This window comes from Pogona vitticeps, chromosome 2 (assembly GCF_051106095.1).
Source record: "Pogona vitticeps strain Pit_001003342236 chromosome 2, PviZW2.1, whole genome shotgun sequence".
NCBI lineage: Eukaryota > Metazoa > Chordata > Lepidosauria > Squamata > Agamidae > Pogona > Pogona vitticeps.
In genome coordinates this window covers 305,807,056-305,812,921 of record NC_135784.1, presented here as the reverse complement: position 1 = coordinate 305,812,921, position 5,866 = coordinate 305,807,056, and the positions used below count along the sequence as shown (strand labels likewise).

The 5,866-nt window shown below is 42.4% G+C and overlaps 1 pseudogene; it reads right to left on the bottom strand.

Annotated features, from left to right (window-relative positions):
- Nucleotides 1-5,074: 5,074 nt before the first annotated feature.
- LOC110088348 (LYR motif-containing protein 2 pseudogene) lies at nt 5,075-5,351 on the bottom strand (annotated as a pseudogene).
- Nucleotides 5,352-5,866: the final 515 nt, after the last annotated feature.

Here is a 5,866-nt window from a genome sequence, read left to right as displayed (position 1 = left end):
TGAGAATGGCACTCCCAATCCTTCAACTGAATAGTCTTCCCAGAAGGATACAATGGTTGATGGTATCGAAGACTACCAAAAGACCCAGGAGGACCAACAGATTTACCCTCCTTATCTCTACCTCCCTTAGGAGATCACCTTGCAGGGCAAGCAATGTTATGTTAGTACCATGCCCACATAAACCACGACTGGAGTGGATCCAGTCTGTCCAGTTCTTCCAAGAATATGTGCAAGTTATCCACTGTTATTTGTTTATTATGCAAATGAAGAACATGACTTGTTGCAATTTTTTTACCAGTGGCTGAAATCCTTTTGCTTAGCCTTGCAACTAGAACAGACCCTGTGAATAATTGTAACTTACAGAGTCCCATTAATTTATCAAATCGCCACTCACAATGACACACTAGGTCTTGATATTTTTCTACACAAGTAGAACACAGCGAATTTCACCAGTGAAATGCCACAAATGAAGATAATAGCCTAGACATTTGCTGTCATGTGCAGAGAACCACAATTCTGTGGGCAAACCCATGCCTACCCTAACTTCTTATCTTGTGATAATTTGCTACCAAGGGTTACACAAACTGCATTTCACCAGTGGGTCTGACTAAGAGGATTCGGGCCAAGATATGCTTGTGTGAGAGAAAACAGACAATATCAGTTTTCTGGGCTGCCTCTTAAAGACTATTGTGTGCTTTTTAACATATTATCTAGGCAAGTTTATCTTCTGGTTGAGTGAATAGATCCTGGTGTCCAGATTGATGTCTGGACTTTAAACAAAGACCCAGCCATCTCCTCATTTGTCCTGAGTTTAATTTCCTGTCTGTAAACTCACAGAAATATGAGACTCTGTCCAGCATACCAAAACCTGGCAACTCAACATATCCTCTGTACGAAGGGGGGTCATCTCTTCAGTCCTCATAACCTTATTCTTTTCAGTGAATTTTGCTCCATTGCACTACAAAATATTTAATTAAAACACACATACACACAAAGAGGAATGAGAGCAAAAACAAGTGGATGTCCCTTCACTCACAAATCATTAGCATCATTCTGGGAACACGGGGAAATGTTGCTGCCAGATTTACTGATGATGAGCAGCTGTTTGTATACACTGACTTACTTGTCTGAGGGAATCATTGAACAGAGTTCATGAGAGGGCCTTATTGTGCCTCAACACTTGAGGCTCATTATCTGGGTCACTTGCCTTTAAATCTAGCCGTGATTTCTGCAGCTGTACTGGAACATGTCCAGAAGAGGACAACCAAGATGGCAGTGGGTTTGGAAATGAAGCCCTATGAGGAAGGGTTGAGGGAACAGAGTATATTTAGACTCCATAAGGAAAGACTGAGATAGCTCAGTGGTTTAGGTAACTGACTGTGGAGTCAGAGGTTGGGAGTTTGATTCCCCCCAACCTTGTCTTGTTTGACAGAGGTTGGAATCAATGATCCATAGAGTCCTTTCCAGATGTGCAGTTCTAAGATTTTAAGTAGGGATAGGCACAAATTTAAAAAATGAGTCATCAAATGTATTAAAAATCATGGAGTTGTCAATTCGTATTCATACAAATTAATGCCCCAATGAATATGAATCAATGGCTTTTCATCGATTTTAATGTTGATTTGTTTGGCTGTAAATTGGTACCTAGAGACCAAAATTGCGGGGAAGCTTCCCCTGACTCTCCTCTATGATATCTCCAATTTGGTGGAGATTGGCTTTCAGATATCTGAGTTATGTGGCCCCAAAAGTTTAAAGATAAAGGTTCCCCTTTACATTTTTTAGTCCAGTCGTGTCTGACTCTAGGGGGCGGTGCTCATCCCGTTTTCAAGCTGTAGAGCCAGCGTTTGTCTGAAGACAGTTTCCATTGTCACGTGGCCAGCGTGACTAGGGAACGCCATTTTACCTTCCCACCGAGGTAGTACCTATTTATCAACTCTCATTTGCATGCTTTCGAACTGCTAGGTTGGTGAGGAGCTGGGACAAAGCGACGGGAGCTCACTCTGTTGCATGGATTCGATCTTACAACTGCTGGTCTTCTGACCCTGCAGCACAGGCTTCTGCGGTTTAGCCCACAGTGCCACCACGTCCCTCTTATATGCCCACAAAAGAGACCCCCAAAGGAAAGTTCACCACAGGCACCTAAAGAAACCAAAATCACAGAGAAGCTTGCCCTGACCCTCCTCTATAATCCCTCCAAGTTAGTTGAATATTGAGTTTCCCCTAGCCAGCTGCTAAAGGGCACTTTCTGGGGGAGGGACCCCATTTGTGGGTGTATAATTTGGACGTCTGAAACCCAATATTCACCAAACATGGAGGGATTGTAGAGGAGTGTCAGGAGAAACCTCTCTGTAATTTTGGTGTCTCTAGGTGCCTGGGGAGAACTTTCCTGGGGAGGTCTCTCCTTGTGAGTGTATAACTCAATAGGGTTGGCTAATATCTGAATCTGAAGAATGTAAAACAGTGCAAAACAGTGGTAGCCAGATTTATCTACACGCAGCTCTAGGATCCCAGAAGCATCACTGCATTTATTAGCATCTGTGTCCAAGTAAATGTGGCTGGAAATCTGGAAGGAATGAAAATATCGCTGCTCATGTTGATTTATGGGAATGTATGTAGGCCACCAAAGGTTCATTCAGAGCCCTCCAGACCTTTTGAAGCTCTGTCATCACTAATGACTACTTCAGGGACTAAAAGATGATCCAGAGATGTCCATTCTAGGAAGCAAGATATAGTGAGAATGTCAAGAAAGATCTAAGTTCAAGGTCATTTCTTCCATAAAAAAACACATGGGGCATTTGAACAAGACTTTTCATTAAAATGGGAAAGTACGGGATGTGAAAATATTTCAGTCTCTCTTTATGTTTCTTCCAATCTCTTCTCTATTTTCTTCCTGATCTTGTTTCAAATTAGATTTTTAGACATTCAATGGGTGGGGTCGGGGGGAGGTTGCATGATAATTTTATTTTACCCATTGTTTTCCTAATACAAACATGTATTCACCAAAATATGGCAGATGGAGTCCTCTTCCATAACTCCAGAGGCATAAAGGTGGAGGACATCATCCGCCATGGACTTCAATTTGTAATTTAAACTCTCCTATGCACCCTACCCCCACCCCATCTCTGAGACCCACTGGTGATCCCTTTCAACCTGGGGAAACTTTTGGCAGCCTCAGGGTGAGGCTGCAGGGAAACTTTGAATATCTGAATTTGACCACAGAGAAAAAGAGTGTTGGTGAAAATGTTTTTCCATTCCTGCTCTGAGGAAGCTTAAAGAGGCTACTTTCATTAAGAAGGTTGAATCCTACATTAATGGTTGTTGTAGGTTTTTCAGGCTTGTTGGCCGTGTTCTGAAGGTTGTTCTTCCTAACGTTTCACCAGTCTCTGTGGCTGACATCTTCATTACTGGTCAGTGTGGGATTACCAAACTGTGCTAAGGAAAGCTTCCCTTGTTATTCAGGAAAAGGTGCTCAACAGCAGTGGTCCCCAACCTTGGGCCTCCAGATGTTCTTGGACTACAGCCCCCAGAAGCTTTCACCACCTGGGCAGGATTTCTGGGAGTTTAAGTCTAAGAACATTTGGAGGCCCAAGGTTGGGGACCATTGCTCAACAGTACTATAGTAGGGTTAGGGAGGAACCCGGTGTGAAATTAGGTGAGTCACTACCACCATTAATAATACTACTAATAATTATGGGCCATCAAGTCAATTCTGACTTATGGTGACTTTTTTCCCCAGAGTTTTTTCCAGGGTTTTCCAGATAGAGAAAACTCAGAAGTGGTTTATCGTTCCCTTCTTCTGGTGACCATGCAGCTTGCCCAAGGCTATACAGGTTGGCTCTACTCGCAGGAGGCACAGTGGAGAATTGAACTCCCAAACTCTGGCTCTGCAATCAGATAACAGCTCCCACCAACAGGGTTAGATTTACCAACAGTGTAACATAGATCCCCCCTAGGAGTGTGCATGGATCCCCCAATCAGATATGGGGGTTAATTCAGGCTTTGCTAGCTCTTTAATTTCAACCCAAAGCAGTTCCTCATCCAATTGAATCTGTTGCTCCAGATTGGAGTCAATCTGTACGTCTTCAATTGGTTTGCACTGGAAAACCAGAACACAGTACTCTTTTTTTTTTTGCATTAATATACATGAAGCAGTAAGACATAATAGACCCTAAAGAGGGGGAGTAACCCTATCATATTTCAGGCAGCTGCCTTCTAGCAGTCATGTAAAAGGCACCTGTTAAAATTTAATTGTTTTTTTTTAAGGAAAGGAAACGGCAGCATTTTGTGACCTATCCAGTTTTATTTGTATTCTGCACAAAATTAATTTGTAAATTTTATTTATTTCATTCTGGAAAAGAATCTGGATGTTCCATATCAAAGAGGGAATACATGAGTATTTATCCCATTGTCTGATTTGCTGTGGGGATGGATTGGTTTGCCCCTAAAGCTGGTGATCAGACAACATCATTGCTAGGCTGCCTCCAGAGTGCTACCATTCACATATTTCTGAGTCGCTTTTTGGGGGGCAGGTAGGATCACTCCATGTTGGTTTGTTTCCAATGCACTCAATTTCTGGAAATGAACCAAAGCAAGCCTTCCACTGTCAATTTGCCTTCCTTTTTGAAATTCCTATATCACAGTTGCTTAAGATGACAGCCGCTGCATGATAATGAGAAATGAAACACTTCTTCTGCTCTTCTGTACAGAGGCAGAGGAAGTTAATTTTTTAAACACTGCATAAAGAAAAATCCTTCCAGAACCTGACTGCAGCCAAATCCACTGCTGGATGTGTTTGATTTCCCCAGTATCATGAAGTGGCTGTCTTCTTAAGCCATTTCATAATATGAAAAATTCAGAGAGGAAGAAGATGGACCAAATAAGGTCACTTGATGGGCCATTTGATTGGGGCGCCATCACACCTTGATGGGAACTTTATGTGAACTTAGCCTTCCCACCATAAAACAATACTATCCACTCTGCCTAAATTTTCTCGCTGATTCCCAAAAAGTTTGCATACAATTCAGTGCAAAATGCTGAGAAGACGAGACTGAAAAAATACTGTAATCAGTGGGCATAATTTGAGGCTAGGAATTTGCCAGCTTTAACGTTCTTTCAAGCTCTTGAAGCTGTAAGTTGCCCTGAGTGATCATCATCTTAACCACAGCCTCATCTGTAGCATCTTTATTTCTCTTGAATTCATCCTTTGCCCAGTGTTTCAAATAATGACAGTCAGCTTCATTAGGTACCTGCCAAATGGCCTTTAGGATATTTCTATACAACTGAAGAATCTGTTGCCTTCTGAAGAACTGCTTCAGGGTCAGCGTCGCTGGGGGCAGCCGGGATGTCGCCATGATGGACGGCCACTCCCCACATTGATATATATTCTCATATCTATTTAGTTGATTTGACTGGCTGGATAGCTCGGTGGTTTAGATCTGCAGAGCCAGAAGTTGGGATTTTGATTCTTCAGTGTGGGAAAGAACCAGCCTGTGTGTCCTTGGGCAAGCTGCACAGTTCCAGGCAGGCACGCACATACCCCCAGAAGAAGGGAATAGTAAACCACTTCTACCTGGAAAACCCTAGAAAGGGTCACCATGAGCCCGAATTGATTTGATGGTACACAATGATCATTATTTCATCGATTTAGTCCTTTCAGCTGGTCAGAAAGTCCCGACTCAGCATCCAGATTTAAAAAAATCTGTATCCTTTGTGTTACCTGTTTTTGTATGAGTTTGGTTTCCTTTGTAAGTTACAAGACACATTAGGTTGACTTATCTTATGAACAACCTATGTGCGTTTGATGAAGAGAAGCCTTTCTCAACAACCAAAAATAGGGAGGCCATAATTATGACAATTCCAGTGTTCA